Genomic DNA, 14,773 nt, shown 5'->3' with positions numbered 1-14,773 from the left:
CATTTGGGTCAGTGGTGGTTTCAGCCTTATCTCAGATACACTAAATTGTAGTGACTGACTTCTGAGCTGCAGATGTGGAGAGACATCATGGATCTGGGGTTTAGGGTAAATGGGACAGAAGCCTCTATTTCTGAACAGCTCTGCCAAAGGGGCATAAACTTGGTAAAGCCATTAGCACCTTAGATGATAAGGATCATAAAGTCTCAGAAGTCCACTGCCATAACCATGTAAAGGATCCAGCACTGTCTGGCGATGGACCAGTAGCAGGGCAATTAGAGCATGATGTATTTCTTTTAATAGCAGGGGGGCGGGAAGGAAACCAAACTTATATGGTGATTATTTTTTCCTGACATGTAGAATTGATTTAGTAAAGAATAAAAGAATAGCTTAGTTTAAAGCTTGAAGCAAAGCTTGCTTCATGCTGTTGCAGCTGTTCCGCCTCAAAGGAGGAATGTGTGACACACACCTACCTGCATGTCACAGAATGGATTTCTTACCAAGTTTTCCATAGCTGTAATGAAATAATCTCAGGAAGAGAACAAGCACATAGACAGAGTCACATTTTCTCAACATTATTCAAAGCAGTCTTTATGCTGGCCAAAGAGACTTATGGAAAAACTTTTGTGTCTATTTTCACACCAAAGTTCAGTTCACAGTCTGGTAAATACTCTCAGTGTAAGCACTGCACTCTTTAATACTGAATTTCCTAGCACAGAGCCCTTCACTGCTGCCATTGGATTATTTTTGCCCATTGACCATGTTTACTGATTTTTCTTGGATTTTGGAGAGAAGAGGAGTCAGAGTGATTCATTTATGTTCACCATTTCAGGAAAGTAGAAAAGTCACAATGTAACCCATACACTTTCAGTTTTTTGAAGAGATTGCTTTGAATCGGTGTAAAAGTTTGCAAATCAAGCTAGATACGATAATACAAAATCCTACATTAAAACAAGCAGAAGAGAGCCTGATTTATTTAATTGAAAACTATCAAAACAAAAAAGTTCCTCAGCACAACTGACAGGGTTGTGCTGCTGTCTAAACCCAGGGCTGGAAATTTAGATCCAGCCTGTCTTTCGAAGGGAGATGCAGGGAGCGACAAGGTGCTGGTACATGCATGATATGTGTCCTGGTCTCACAAGCTGTGTCCACACCACACATACAAGAGTCACCTGTATTTTCACTCTTCAGTCTCAGTGAGTAGCTTAAAAGTGAGACATCTGTTGTGGTTTTAGGGGGAAAATAACGGTTTTGTGGATCTTGATCTTCCATGTACTACCCTTCTCCCCCTAGTTTGAGAGAACCTGGACTCTTAAAAAGTGCAAGAGGGGATGAGCAGCTCAGCTGGACATGTCTCTTTTAACTGCTGAGAAAAAAGGACTAGCACATCAGAGAGAAGAAAGAGAGAAGGGGAAAGCAGTACTCATACCTTCTAAATTTAGGCATCCAAACTTAGGTACCTGCCTGTCTTCATTTGCTTCAGAGAGAACTGATGCTCTTAAATTTAGGGTCTCCAAATCTAACCTTAGTGCATTTATGAAATGGATGGTGGTAATGCCTCGGCTCCTACTCGCTCATGGGGGAAAGCAAGCAGAAAAGTCAGCAGAAAAGAAACGCTGACACAGTAGACTGGCTCTCCCTGGCGTAATTTGTAGTAGAGTGTGACACAAAACTGAATGGGGACCTGCCCCTGTACAGTGGGGAGTTTCTAAACAATCTGATCCTATTATTCTCTGATTTTGATGGCTACTACTGCACACAATTTTTTCTTAACTTACAAGAGTTAACACCAAAAGAATTCAAGTGAGTGGCAGTCTTTAGGGAAAGAAAAATAATGCCCCTATGTTGAAATTAGGCCACACTCTAGTTCAAGAGTTTGCATCTTAAGTTTTCCACACTTACTGTTTATTTCTGCAATTGCATGTGAACACACGGTATTGTGGGTGAGGTTGAGCTTGATCTCACTGGGACAGCAGGTAATGCTGAACTGTCATTTCCAGTGAGCATTAAATATTGAAAACATAGACTCAGCCTCTCCTTTTGGCAAGTCTTAAGTTTCCATTAGAAGCAGATGGTATACAAGGCAGGGCTAGGCACCTAACTATAAAGACCTCTTGTTTCTCAACTGTGTATCTCTACCACCTGACAGCCAGTCCTCCTCTGATTCAAAGAGTCAAAGGAAGTGGGTGTGTCTTCCATTAGCAAAGGCGGAAAGTAATATTGGTGGAGACTTTTCCTCTTGTGAGTTTTCTTTTTGTGACTCTTCATCTTAGAAGCACTTCTTTGCACAGAGTGGATAGTACTTTGGGAGATGGGCTGCCTGAAAGATGCTGTAGAACATAAGCTGTGGCATTTGTGGTGCTACACAGGATTTGGTGATGTGGAGGGGATGTGTGTGGGAAACACGTATCTTCAAGTGGCTCTCATTTAGCACTCTGGTTTCAAAAAGCAAGGGAAAGCAGATGAGCCTCTGAGCAATATATGGACATGTGTGATAAAGTCATTCCCCCTGACTTGCTTGTAGCTGTAGAGTAGAGCAAAGTGCAAGCTGGAGTTCTGAAGAAAATAGATAAACTTTGCTATGAGAATTGAATGTGTAGACTAAACTTCTACACTTGGTAAGGCTAATCAATCAGAACAGTGCAGTAAGTGTGGCCCCTGTACGCTGCAGCTGTCCCTCTGTTCGTTGGCTTACTGTGCTCTACTGCAGTTCCCTCAAGACAAGAGCTCCAAAGAGCCCCTCTCCAACAACAGGCTAGAGCACAACCACAGGTTCTCAGGCAGCTGCCTCTTGCCAGTCAGCAAAGTTCCTGCTTGGAAGTCAGTCCCCAGGACACTGCAGTAGGCAGTACTTTAAAGGCAAACTCTTCAGGACATTTTTGCACTCTGTGATTATCTGTGGGAGCTGCATGCAAGGCTCAGAGCACAAAGCCACTGGGGCTACTGGCTGGTACATCCTGCATCATCAAATCAATGCCACTTCTGGCACTTTTTGCCTTCTTAAATTTCATGGTGTATGTAGCTGAATTGAACACGTAGTGGGACAGCAGCAGCTTCCTGGGGAGTCCTACAGTTAGGTTAGAATTAGTCATCACTACAAAGAGCTTGAAGAACTTTGGATACAGCTTTAATAAGCTGCAAACATTAGATCAGGATTTGCATCATAAATCTTGCCTTTTTGTTTTACTCAAACAGGAGTGTCTACAAATCAGGTTAATATAATTTAACAGTACAGCAGTTAAGTAACAAAAAGGATCATAATTAGTAGTATTATCTAAGAAGCCACAGTAACCCTGCTTACAGCTGTCAGCTAAGATCTGACTCATCTAAGGTATTTTATAGCAACCATATGTCAGGCATGTCTATCTCACCTATTATGCAGAAAAATGATAACATTTCCTAATCAGGATTTGCCACTAAGCAGGATTTTCCGTAAACACCTCAGTACTGCAAGTGCTAGAGTCAGGAGAAAACCTTTTGCAGACACTTCTGATTTATTAATTTAATAAACAGAATAAATTGTTGCAAATCTGTGGCTAGTACTGATTTAGCAAGATTGGCTGTAGTTCAAAATGTAGCTACATTACTTCAGCAGTTGAAATGGTAAATACCACTTTAGCACAGCATTCATGAAGATAATTACTGACTTTTGCACTTCTTGTTCAAAAGTTTCAGATTGAAGACATCATCTCAAAGCACGTGATCCATTAAAAATACTTTGCTGAGATGGTGCAAGCAAAGTTGTATTGGTGTAATATCTTTACCTGCATAGCCAGAAAAGAGAGGGTGAATTCATACCAGTATAGGAGAGAAAGATTAAAAGGTAAGTTTTAAAATAGTATAGTCCTTTGATTACAACGTGGATGATTAAGCTAGAATAATAATTGCACTTTAACAAAGGCAGACACTGTTCAAAACCCCAATGACTGTTGATTTTTGAACAAGGTTTAGATCCAGTTCACTGTTACACAGAAACCTGCTTAAGCCTACACCCCTCTGCAGTTCGACTTGACTCCTTGTGCAAAGGCTGCTTAAATGTCCATCAAACTTAATTATTCCCAAGAGTCTTGAGAATACAGGGGATAAAGCTGCAATCCCAACATTTCCTTCTGTTCTCAAAAGGGCAGTAGTTTTACTGCTTAAAAGCTTTTTTGAGTACTGAAGAGTACATTTTTTTTCCTGAACTGTGGGCTCTCAGTACGTTTTTTTAAAAAATAGATACTTTTGCTGTTTAAGAGCCTCGGCTTATTATAAAATTTCACAACTAGAAATGTAGTTAAAGTGTTTGTTCCTTATTAAGATAATTAAGAGCATTTGAAAACTTGAAAAATAAGTGATTTTACAGATACCACATTAGCCCTCTACAGCTTTGGGTCATATATATGTCATCTCTGCTAAGTATTCATTTCTAAGATACTCCCAAGCTCTGCTTTTTTATCCTCTGAACATCTGATGCTTCTTGTTATTCTTCTATAACCACAGATGTGCCCTCTTCAAAAAACTCACAATCTCACAATGCTAAACTGACAAGCTGAGTGTCAAACCACACACCCCAAGCAGCCCTGAAGAAAAACAGAATCACGCTTGAAGCAAAACAGAATAAATCACACAAATTGTTTCCAAAGAATGAATCTGAAACATTGCAAACTGTGCACAGGCATTGTTTCCTACGAATGCAAATGCCATTTTTATGCTTGCTTACTCTATAAGCATAGACTGTTCTCCAAAAGAAGATATTAATTTGAACAACATTTTATTTCCTTGCTAAGTTTTCTCTCTCTCTGAGCTGAACTGGAGCCTTGCTGTGGGACCGAGCTGGGTCTCCTTTCTGCCGAAAAGCAGCATGGGTGTGCCGGCTGAGGGTGAGCGAGGCCACTGCACTGGGAACTGTGGTTTGTGCAGCACGGAGCCGCTCTGCACCGCGGCCTGAGAGGCTGCCTGGGAGCACACCGAGAGCTGCCTCTGCCTGAGAGCCGGGCCAGAAGCGCTCTGGGCACAGCGCAGTGAAGCCATTTGTCCAGCTCTCCATGGCCAGGCTGTAGCAGGACCCCACCGCTCTTTCAGCTGTAGTGCCTCTGCAAGCCATCCCTTCTCCCATGGCCAGGGCCCATGTGGGACGAGACTAAGTCCACAACGCTGTAGTGCTAAGGCATCAAATCAGTATAATTTGGCTTGGCAGTAATGCCATAACTTATCTAAAAGGTTTTATGATATTGTCCTGTAAAGAATGAAGGGATCATTTTCACACTTAGATACTCAAGACCTGCTAGCTGTTTTCCTAAACTGTCAAGCACACTTTACAGCATGTTATCTCCTTCTCCCTACAGTTCAAAATTTGTCACAGCATTAAAAAAATAAAATATAATTTAAAAGTGTAGCTACAAACATTTACCTACCTGCCTTGAAGGCTCTGTCAATATCTAACTGTAAGTAGTGCTGTTGTGTAGACTTCACTGAAAGAAACTCTCTTTTTTCTAATCTGGTGATTTGAAGGTGAAACACTGACCTCCAGATTGCTTATCTGTGTAGGAGTAATACTGGATTCTGGGTTACATAATTTATATTTTAAGGGTTTGAATCAAAAGTTAGTTTTCTTTTTTTCCTAGTTCATCTCTATCTGATAACCTTGAATACAAGATAGATGACGCCTGAAGCAAAGCTGATAAAGTCACCAGTGCTAAGAAGCACGAGGGAGAGGGGAATGGAAGCACAACAGCATAGATACATATCTTCACATCCTTATTTCCTTTACAAATGGAGGAAGGAAGTTCCCTGCAGGTTAGCCAAAGAGTATCCGCTCTTACTGTCTAAGTACAATCTCTTAAGAGCCACAGGTTCTTAAAAATACTGAATGCAGAATTTCACAGATAATACTCCATAAATAATACTCTGTACGTTTTGCTTCTGAAAAACTTCTACTAAAAATTCACAACTGGGTATAAAGCCAGAGTTACAGACGGTCACCCCACCCTGTTTCATATCTCTACTCTGTTTCTGTCCCCTCTTCTTCCAAATCCTTCCTATTCTTCCCATCCCAGCACATAGCCATTCCTTCCCACCGTACCACTTCACTAATTCCAACAGTTAGCACTCATCCTCCTGCCTGCTCCCCGTGTGTTGCTGTAAAGATCCCACCCAACAGTCAAATTCCCCAGCAGGAGACCCCTGGGCTTCCCACCTGTCCCTCTGGCTCTGTGCACCCCAGGAAGGAATGGCTCTGTCCAGGCTTGCGCCTCCCGCCTCCCATGCGCACACGGACTCGCTGTGGGGAGCCTGCTGCAGGGCTCCTTCCCTCAACACAGGACAGCAAACGGGCCTGCTCTCCCCTTGCTCCTCCAAAGTGTGGCCTTGGTTTGGTGCCCGTGTCCACAGGTGCTGCTCTGCAGCTGGGAGGGCCCCATGGGCCATATGACTTGTGCACAGACAGAAGTACTCATATAAAGAGTCTTACAATAGCAGCTATAGATTATTATGAAAGCTGTCTCTAAAACAGGCACGAATCACCCAACAGATAGAGCAGTACTCCTGTGCAGAGATGATTAAGGATTTTTATGCAACTTCTTTAATCAGAAGAGGTATAGTTGGTTGAAAATGAAACCTCTGCAGGAAAAGGTTGGTTTTGATTAATTTCTCAACTTGAAAAAGTGTCCAAATTGTCAGTGTGTTTCACTTTGACATTTCTAAACATACAGAGAAGGAAAGAGAAGAAAATCAAGTTTCAAGTCACTTTTCATTTTAAGATAGGTTACATTTCAGTATAATGAACTAGTGCAGTAACAGCATTGTTCAGAATCTCTTGCTCCATAAGAATCCCCATATAACAGCCCCTGTATCTCTATAGGCTGTTATCTATCAAGGGCATTTACCTTTCATAATGCAACCTCAGGGGAATTTTTTTTTTTACTAAAAAAAGATATGTATTCCTAGTTTTAATTAAATGTTGTAAGAAGTTGTTTTGTTTCGGAACTTTGACCAGGATTACAAATTCACCACTGAAGATGGATCAAACTGATCAGTGACTTCACAAGATCATGCTTATTTTTATTTGCTGGTTTTTTTTGTCTGAGCTAATGGTCTCCTTGTGGAATGTTTACCTGCATTGAGGTGAGCTCTTTACCATTAGCAGTCTCCTTTAGAATGATTATCAATTGGCTGTTGGAGTGTCAATTTCAAAGCATTTTTCAAAGATGCTAAACCCCTTTTCACAGAAAAAGAAAGTGAAAGGGGAGTGGAGTGACTCATCCAGGCACATGGACTATGTCACCTGTAGAGCCAGAAACATACTCTGAGCTCCTGGTACCCACACTCATGGCCTGGGCATTAACACAGCTTGTACCAAAACTGATAGCAGGCATCCCACCATGTTGCAAAGGAACATCCCCTTCTGGTGGAACATGCATTTGAAATTCAAAATAGATTTGCTTTTTGGCAATACATGTGGTAATGCCTCCCTTACTCTTTTGCCTAACCCTTCACAGAGCTGAAGAAAAATAAAAGTCCATTGATCGAATTTTTCCATATCAGTTGCTTTGCATTGATGTTGCTGATACTGTAAACTTGGCTGCACACCAAACAGAAAGGTTACAGCTGAACTGGGTCAGATTTTCATAAGTAATCACCACCAGATTTGGGTCATATCTGTAGATACAGCCACTGCAACCTTTAGACTCAGTTTTGAAAATGATTAAGTATGTTGAGGCCAAGCATTTTAAAATAAGAGACTAAAAGCAGACCATTTGCTCTGGCCTCAAAAGTGAATGCTGAGCTATTTGAGGAATCTGGGCTACTCCATCCATCTTTTGTATTTATAACCATTCTGCCCATCAAAGAAGACAAGGCTACAGATGTAAGGGGAGCTGATGGCTGGGACAGAGCTACACATCAGAAGTTTGAGAGCTTGAGATACTCTAGCTCAGAGCTGCTCATTGAGGCCACCTAACAGTAAATGGCTCTCAGGGAGAAGATAATGTGGCCACTTAGGGAAAATGGACTGTTCTTGGCTATACAAGAAAGAAAGTAGGATGGACTAGACCAAATAATGTTACTTTTTAAAAGTCTTGCAAAACCAAAGTGTGTTTGAAAGCAGCAGTGAACTTCAGTATGTTTGTAGTAGTAAAAGGTAAAAGAGGGTATGAGAAATGGTCCAAGGAAGCCTAAGCCACATGGTTAACTACTAGTACAACCCAGTAGTTCTGGTTATTAGGAATGACAAAGCAAGAAATAAATGCATGGGGATTGGGCATGAGTGGAAGCTGTTATTACAAACTAGTAAGATTGCAAATCCTGAGTTTCTTCTACCAGGCAGTACTACTAAAAATTAACCCTTCCATTAGGGAGAACAAAAATAACAGCGATGCCCATTAAGCGTATGGTTGAATGACTGAATCTCAGAGTAGAATCCAGTAGTAAATGGGGCTATGAGCAAAGATTGTACATAGTTCTTGGTTCATGGTGGGTTGGTTTGGGGCAGCTGTTGGAGGTATTTTCTTTTAATCCAGGCCATCTGTGTAGAGGCACTTTTCATGCAATTAATTCCATCAGCACAACAGCCGAGGTACCTACAGTGTGTCTGTGACAGTAAACCAACAGCTGGTACTGAACTTGCCTGGGATTAACAATTGTTCAGAGAGGGGGTAAGGAAGGGCCAGCACCAGGTGCTGTGTGGAAACTTCAGCAGAGGTTTAGTGAAGAAAAGCAGGATGTCAACAGAGGTTTGACACAGGAGGGAGATGAGCTCACAGTGAGGAGAAAGGGTGTGGGGAAGAAGCTGTCATGTTAAAAATCTGTGCCAGTAGAATTGGCAGATAACATTAGAGCACATGGAGCTGTAGGGTGATAAGGAGGGCAGGTCAGTGTTACAGAGTGATCTGATTCACACAGTCACAAAATGTGTTTTAATACAACCAAATGCAAGAGAACCCATCTGGGAGAAAAGAAAAATCTCCTGTGGCAGGGTGAGAATCTGCCTCTGAAAGCAATGATGAATACAGAGTATGAAGTCAGGCTGGATAGCTGAATGCTCGGCACAAAAGTGTAGTTTTATTTTTAGCATCTGCATCTATGTATCAGTGTTATGTACTGCTTATCAGTGTACAGATGTTTCTTTAAGTACAGTAGTAATTATAAACAGGAGAACCACCACAAAATCTGCACAAGCATCACAGACCTGTGAAACCATTGCAGACCTAAATCATGTTGCAGATGTTGAAACACAGCATTGTGTGGGAGTTAACTCTTTCCACATTAACGTTATTCAATCACAGTGGCCCATTTTCACACAGCTTGCTCAACTTCAGAAAGTTTGCACAAAGGTTAAGGTTTGACATTTCGAGACAGAATGGCTTAGTCTTCTATCTTCTAGTGAGAACTACAATAAATAATCAGTTATAGAAGAGAAACAGACTCTTACTGCATCCCTTTCAGTGGAAGCACTGAAAACATGTTTTTTTGACACAAATGCTTATTCTGAGGTCTTCATTACCAGGATTTCCAGTAAAATAGCCGTAGGCAAGAAAGCACTTCATCTGACTGTTATATTAGGCTTCCTGAAACCCCATGTAGGTGCAATTCTGAGTGAAGGCACAAGAAAATGTCCTTACACTTCTAAATGGACTAACAGAATTATACTTCTATCAATATGTAAGGTTGTGATTAAGTCCTACCTAAGGGGTAGTCCTGTAGCGTGTTACAATGATTTTTTTTATAACCAGTGTGATTTCTGTTCATTTATGCAAAGCATGCCTCTAAGAATGAAAGAGATTGAGATGGGGCATAACATCCTGTCACAGCAGCATAATTCATGACTGCACTCAGAAATCACTTTTCTCTTTAGATTTAGGTATTAGTTCAGAAATTACTTCTAGAAAGCAATACTCTCAGCCACTCAGTTCTACATATCTCTAATTAAATGTTTAGCTAATTACTACTGCACATCTGTTATTTCTGCAGTAGTGGGTAAATACAGCACAATATTTTCAGTGTTATTACCATCACTGTATCTGTAGGTGTTGGCCCACTTCACAGAACCTACCCTTCACACTTGGTGTTTTGGGGCTGTGGAAGGAGGAGGACTCTGGAGGTTGCCTGACTGCTCTCACCTGTGTCTCCTGGATGCAAGGAACCAAAGTAAGGGAATTAAGGGAATTTAGCTGCAGAGCCCTTGAAAGTCTCCACCAAACCTGCATGAATTGTGTGTTCACAGCTTGCAGTAGGAGTTGCAGGTCGGACAAAGGTAAAATTCCAATACTAAACCCAAGATGTTTGCTACAGGCTTAATCCCAGTGTCCAAGAGCAATGAAAGGGCAGCAGAGGTACCAAACTGATACCTGTCACCAACATGGCAGGAGTCAAAAAGACCTCTGGTCTATGTGCCAGTCCCAAGTCAGTAGCTGAAGCTGGCTGCACAGCAATTCCCTGGTAAGTAGCTAAGCCACTGCTTTGCTCAAGTAAACCCAGTGATGTTATCCAGACACCACTCACAGGCATGCAGGTACAAGCATGAGGTAGAGGCAATTGGCAGGAAAGGAAAAGTCCATACTCCCTTGTTTGCCCAGGTATAGGTCTCATTTCCTTGTCACACACCTTGAGGTGAAGAGACAAAAGTGCCCATCTCAGAAGAGCAGCTTGAAAGGGATGAACTCTTTCAGATGCTTTTAGTCCCCTTGGGGAAAAGCAATTTTGCAGGTACCCAGCAAACAGAAGTGTGGAGTAGGGAAGATGTCCCACCCAAGGTGCCATGAGAGGGAACTGCAGCTTCCTAAGGAGGAGGGCACAGAGCGAGAGTGACATTTGCCCAACATCTCCTTCTCAAAGATGGCTGAACTACAGGGAGTGCCTGTAAACCCAAGCAAACAGCAACATAACAGGTCAAGCACTGACATAAGAGACTTCAACCAATTTTGTTGACAGTTACAGGCAAATGAAGGCAGGGACCACAGCACCAACTCTTATGCAACATTTAAACACAGTGTTTCCCATATGCTTATAACATACAGCAATTGCCACATTGAACAGCAATTGAACAAGTTCTCTTAGGTCATAATGACTGCTAAGTCACCCAAAATCTAAAAAAAAAAAAAAAAAGCACTACGCAATTCTGCTTTTTTAAATGCAACAAAAAGATCAAAAAAGAGGCATTTGAAATAAATACCTGCTACAAAATAGGAGAGGACTTGTCAAACCCTTCTCTGTGTGTTCTGCTAGCTGGAGCAACCAACACCTCAAACCACAGAGCAGTCAGGCAGGGTGTAATCCCATTGCAAGGAGGCTTCTGTCACACAATAACCTCCCCTCTCCACTAAGGCTGGGTCTGACCAGGAATGTGTTCATCCTTCACCCCTGGTTTCTGAGGATTTACTGTTTTGTTACAGCACTGGGTATGTCACTTCCAGTTTAATGCAATGAATTTCAGGCTGACCACAATCAGGTGTGCAGCTACTTAGCATGAGTTCTTTCTCCAGGAAGGTTTAAGAGTAGCTCTTAGTGTCATGTTAGTCCCTGGCCTCGAGGAAGAACAAAGTGAAAAACAGATGCTGCCATAAGCACAAAGACCAAATGTGCTGAGCCACACAGAATTGCAGTGGAAGTACTGAAGATAAGAGTAACACCCACTGACCCGGCCTTTCCAGCAGCCAGCAGTGACCAGGAAATGACCCTTTTCCCTCCAGCAGACTGATCATTGCCAAATTTAGTCTGCAGAGATGCCCCACCAGCACCAGTGAGACTCTTGCAGTACCAACTAGATGCAATCCATGCATCATTGACTGAGTTACAGAGCTGAAACAGCTTCAGTTCTGTTTAGAGCACAGACCACTCACATTTACACTAAATATGACATATTAAATGTAGGTCATCCAACAGTCAGGTTCCCGTTCTTTAATTTCAGTTAGAGTAAGACAAATCTGTCACATGTGAGTCAGCTTCTAAATGCTCTTGGAGCAGTGGGAGTTTGCTATAGAACTATGTAAATACCAAAAAAGAAACTGAAGATTTGACCTTTGTTTACCCAAGCGAGTCTCAAGTAACCAAAAGGCATGTCAGATTTTAATAGCATTTCTAGGATTGATTCAGCTCTGACAGGCCAACTTCCACAACTTGATGGCAAGTACAGCACATCTGTCAGCAGGAAGCCTACACAGAGACTGCAGAGGCACCTGGAACCCACAAGTTACACAAAATAAACACTTTGGTGCAAAAATCTGAAACAGGAGCAGAGCCAGCATGATAGAATGCACTGATTTATTCACCGCCTTTACTCTAGTGAGGAGCCCTCCTGCAAATGTCTCCATTGCATCTGGCTCTCCCAGGGGAATGCCCAGAGGGCTGCATGAGCAGTGCCAGTCCTCCAGCAGCACCAGTGATGAGTCAAGCCCTGTCTGCACAAGCGCATGGGGGCCAGTCATCAAGGGGGCCAATTAGCCACAAGCACCATCAGCACAGGAGCAGTGCTGTCAAGATGCCCCATCACAAATGTAAGCCCAAGACAAATCCTCAACCAGGGCACTTTTACCTTTAGTCAGTCACAGCTTCATGGCCGTCTTTGTAATACCTTGGGCAAATATTGACTCGCATCCAACAGACTGAAAATATTTGGTTTGCACCAGATGTGGTGCGTATGTATCTTTGAAACATTAGCTAAAGGAGTGATTTGGGAAAGTAAAACTTGTAGGTGGATGTGTTGACTTTGCAAGGTTGTTCACAATGTGCCCAGATGCCAGAAGTGCGTGTGGAGGTTTCACCCACAGGAAGAAAGCCAGCTGTAAGTGCCGCGATGCACAGTCAAACTGTGCCTGCACGTGCATTCCTGCGCCTGCAGCTCACCACATGATAGAGGAAGGGCTGAGGATCACTCGTGAGACGTTAACGGGTCCAAGTATTCCTGCTCTGAACACAACCTGAAAAGGTCTGTTAGCTATTGAACAATTACTGAACATATTGCTGCAGGCCACAGCCTCCAAAGTTCTTGGCATGTAGTGTTGGGGCTGTTTTCTGCAAGAACTTGAGCACTATTTCCATGGCCCACAGCTGACAGCAGCTTTGGAAATGCAGACATTGTTCCAAGGGGAGGGAAGGTAACTGCCCACTCCTCTCCCATTTTTCTCTTTCTCCAGCTATTTAGGAATTAGAGTTCCAGTAAAAAACACGCATCAAAAGTACACATCTAAGCAGATAAACACCTTTTGTTAGAAGGCTGAAAGCAAAAGAAAGGTAGTTTGATTGGTTTAAATAGTAGAAACAGCCACTCAACAGCGACATTAAATTACTTCAGTTTTCAATTCCTTGGTCCCTCCCTGTCCCGACTGTCAATTTCTCATGTGCATCTACTCTCTCCTGCTAAAAATCATCGGTCAGGTGCAGCTTTGGCAGTCACAGAGATTGCTTATGGAAACTGGGGGAGGGAGGGAAAGCACTTCAGCACTATTCAGTAACCTATGGCTATTCCTAATATCCAATATTTTCATTTTGGGAATTGATGTGCATTCATTTTGGGGGCCTTTCAGAAGGAACAAGAGTTCTTGGTAGTAACAAGTTTCAGAAGGAAAAGAGGTTCTTTTCTGTATTTACCAAGTATAGAAGAAAAGAAAAACCACAGAATTTTATTTGGTACATTTGCAGGAAGAACAGTATATTTGCAGGAAAAACACTAGTGAAATATTTGTTTGCTGGACCACTCAGGGCCAAACTCAATTGGTAGAATTTTGTACAGAACAGAATTAATCTTTTGGGACTGGAAAGTCATAGTAATGCCCTTTAACTACCTCTCTTAAAATAATTGAATTGGCAGCACATCCCAGACAGCACTTGAGAAGTACAAGAGTTAACATTTTGCTGAGTCTTTTTCCACAAGTGAATCTTTTCATCAGATACACAACACCTGACACCTGGGGCTCTTATACCCTCTGAACAGTCAACAGATTTTGCCCAGAGCAAGAAAAACCAGCAAGCCACATACTGATCCACACATACACACACCTCTAATGCATTGCCTCCCAACCCCACTGGAAATTCAGGGGTGTTGGTACATTCCTGGTCATGAAGGACCACTACAGCACCCAACCTATCCTTCCAGACAGCTTACCTACAGGCTTACTGTGAATCTCTGCAGAAAACTAACTCTGAAAACTGTTTAGGCACTAAGCTTGCAATTCATCTGATAACACTGAGCTGCAGGAACATCGCACCTCCCAAAAGGGGAGTTACAAATTGGTTTCAACATCATGATCAGTTAAACCAGCACTAGGAAAAAGATGAATCTTTAGCCATATATTTCCTTGAAAATATTCCACGTTCATTACCAGAGGCCAAGACGCTTCACAGTAACATACCACAGGTTCAGGAACTAAGGTTATTTTAAAGGAGCCCTAGAAAGACACTTCTCTGTACTCATGGTAAGGTAGTTTAGCTCAGACCTCAGTGTCACAGCAGCATGCAAAGCCTCCTAATGCAGCAGTAAATCTAGAAAGGCCATTTGAGGTTTCTCCCTGCCTAGGAAACTCTTTAAACATGTTACAGTCAATATGCCTCATACCTGGAGGCTTCTGAGCCATCATCCCCACCATCCACGGACAGGGCTAGGAGCTCCCTCCCCAGCTAATTATTGACAGTCCAGCGTGCTCTTAGCTCTGCGAGTCTGAGTGAGTTCAGCCTAGGTTTCCCTCCTCCAGATCACAGCATGCATTTGAGTACTCCATCTCCCAAGTCAAATTCAGGTTCTAGTCCCCCTTCAAGGTGTTTGAGAGTTTCCTTTGGAGGAATCAAATCTGTCCAGCACCACCTC

The 14,773-nt window shown here is 42.4% G+C and overlaps 1 protein-coding gene across 2 annotated transcripts in view; it reads left to right on the top strand.

Moving 5' to 3' along the window:
* The window catches only part of RPAP2 (RNA polymerase II associated protein 2), a 48,914-nt gene extending 38,179 nt beyond the window's left edge, over positions 1–10,735 (top strand). For both annotated transcript variants that reach the window (XR_008438308.1, XR_008438307.1), the window contains exons 13-16: positions 3,667–3,820; positions 5,604–5,775; positions 10,002–10,122; positions 10,267–10,735. The gene's annotated coding sequence lies outside the window, so the exon portion shown is untranslated. The remainder of the gene's footprint in view (positions 1–3,666; positions 3,821–5,603; positions 5,776–10,001; positions 10,123–10,266) is intronic.
* The last annotated feature ends 4,038 nt before the right edge of the window (positions 10,736–14,773 follow it).

The sequence above is a fragment of the Vidua macroura genome, chromosome 9 (assembly GCF_024509145.1).
Source record: "Vidua macroura isolate BioBank_ID:100142 chromosome 9, ASM2450914v1, whole genome shotgun sequence".
Classification (NCBI taxonomy): domain Eukaryota; kingdom Metazoa; phylum Chordata; class Aves; order Passeriformes; family Viduidae; genus Vidua; species Vidua macroura.
Note: the sequence above shows the minus strand (reverse complement) of the source record. Positions and strands in the feature narration are given on the sequence as shown.